Raw genomic sequence first — 2,721 nt, forward strand, 5'->3', positions numbered from 1 at the left:
TTTCTTAACTTTTATACTTTAACTATAAGGAGATATGTGAGAGCGATATAATTAAAGACGACTCCAATCAAGCCACGTATCTTCACTGATGAATAACTTACGCTGTATTTTACAACAAAAAGAAATACAATGAAATATAGACTAACTTGCAGTAAAAAATACAAACAACAACAACAACAAAGTTTTATCCCACTAAGTAGGATCGACTACATGAATCAAACGATACTATTGTGCTCTGTTATGTATCATGTCTATAGAGAGACCATTTATATGTAGATCTCGTTTGACCACCTCATGAATGGTCTTCTTAGATTTTCCTTTGCCTTTCGCCTCATGTCCATCTTCCATCTCATCTACCCTCCTGACTGGATGTTCTATCGGTCTTCTTCCCACATGTCCAAACTACCTGAGACGCGATTCGACCATCTTTTTCACAATGGGTGCTACTCCAACTCTCTCCCTTATATCTTCGTTCCTTATTTTATCCAATCGTGTATGACCACTCATCCATCTCAACATCTTCATATTTGCCACACTCAGCTTCTGTTCGTGCTCCCCTTTAGCCGCCTAACACTCCGTACCATAAAGCATAGCCGGTCTTATAGCGGTGCGATAGAATTTACCTTTAAGTTTTAAAGGCACTTTTTTGTCGCATATAAAACCAGATGTACTCCACCATTTTGACCAACCTGCTTGGATCTTATGATTTACATCCTGTTCAATCTCTCCATTATCCTGTATGATGCACCCAAGATACTTAAAACTTTTAACTTTTTGTAGGATGTTTTCTCCAATCTTTACCTCCATATTAGAGTTTTTCCTTCTCAGACTGAACGTACATTCCATATATTCCGTCTTGCTATGTGTAAGATCCATAATTTTCAAAAAAAAAATGATTGAGTTAATTACAATTTATTTATTCATTAAAGATTTTATTTTTAGAAATTATTTTATTAAAAGTAATTAGATCAAGTTTTGACAATTAAATTTAAAATTTTACTTAATTTTATAATTATTAAATAATTTTCTATATTTAAATTATAGAATTTAACAGTTATAAAAGAATAAGAATTTAATACTTTAATTTTATAAACAAAGAAAATTAATTATATTATCTTTAATTTTAAATTAAAATATTTGATTAAAAGTCAATTAGTAAACTAATAATCAAATAACATTTTCAAAATAATTTTTAAAAGATTAAATTAGGTTTATTATTATTATTATTGTTATTATTATTATAATTGTTATTGTTATAATTATTGTTGTTGTAGTAGTAGATCATTATTATTATTATTAGTAGATCAACATTATTATTATTATTATTAGTAATATTAGTATTAGTAGCAGGGGAATTCCATTCAGTCACCCACACGCGCTAAATTGGGTTGGGTGTGATTTTTTTTCTTACATATTGGTATAATTTTGGTGTAATACTTAATCATTGGATTTTATGGTGTTTTTCGAAATTGTGAGAACAGTACAATACGCCCCCCTTGTATTGACAATACGCCCCCCTTGTATTGTATATTTTAATTTAAAATATACAATACAAGGGGGGCGTATTGTACTGTTCCCACAATTTCGAAAAACACCATAAAATTCAATGATTAAGTATTACACCCAAATTTTTTCAATATATAAAAAAATTAACCGTTGGGTGTTGCTGTTGGTGCTTGCGATGAAGATGAAGAAAGCTTTTATTGTGGAAGGGCTTAGTAGTTGCCTTTGATTATATACCATGAGATCTGAGAGAGAGAGCAGAAGAGGGAAGAGAGGGCTTGAGAAAGAGAAAGGGAGAAGAGGAAGGAACAGCGGCGCCAGAGGAAAGGGAGACCAGCGTTGCAGCTGCACGCCGCCACCGCGTCCTGCTGCTCGAGCCACCACCGCGCCGTTCGTCACCATCGCGAGGAAGCTCAGAACCGAGGAAGAGAGCCGCGCGAGGAGAAGGAGGCGTTGCCGTCTGTGGAGCCCGCGTCGTTGCCGTCGCCGTTGAGGTCTTCTCGTCGCCGTTCCTCGCTACTGTCGAGCCGCCGTCGACGCAGATTTGACCAGAGGAGAAGAGGAAAGTGTGACCAGAACGGGATGAAAGGGAAGGAAGCCACCTTCGCCGCCGTCGAGCCATCTCTGCCGCTGTTGCCGTCAGAAACCGCCACTAAAGCTTCTGTTTTCTTGGTAAGCTCTAGCCCTGTTCTGGTTTATCTTCCTTATCCGTCAAAATTTGTTACCGTAAGGGTCTTCGCTTGAGTCATATATGTTTGATAATGTTGTAGTGAGTTTTTCCGCTGCGGGCTGAAGCTGCTGTCGTTGGAGCTTGCCGGAGTTAACCGCTGAAGCTGCGGCTGCGCTGTACTTTAGTTCCTTGCTGGTACAGTAAGTCGATCTTGCTTCGAAACTCTTTTAGTCGCTGTTCTGTTATATGGCTGGGGTTTTGAAATGCTATTTGCTATTTGATTGAGTTTCGATTATTTCTTGTTGCGATTAGAGTAACTATGGTTGCTACAAAAGTGGTTTGGAACCGCGATTATGGCTGCCGCCGTGATGAGCCGGGGGAAAAAGGGATTCAACGCGTTTAATTATGCGGATTGGGAATAATTGAGGTAGGTTTTTCTTAAAATCTATTTTACATTACAGAGTTGTGATAAATAGATATTGATGCAAAAAGATATACTTCTGTGATTATATTTGTCTTGTGGATGTGATGGTTTGTTGGACTGGATT

This window comes from Arachis stenosperma, chromosome 5, assembly GCF_014773155.1.
Source record: "Arachis stenosperma cultivar V10309 chromosome 5, arast.V10309.gnm1.PFL2, whole genome shotgun sequence".
In the NCBI taxonomy this organism is placed as follows: Eukaryota; Viridiplantae; Streptophyta; class Magnoliopsida; order Fabales; family Fabaceae; genus Arachis; species Arachis stenosperma.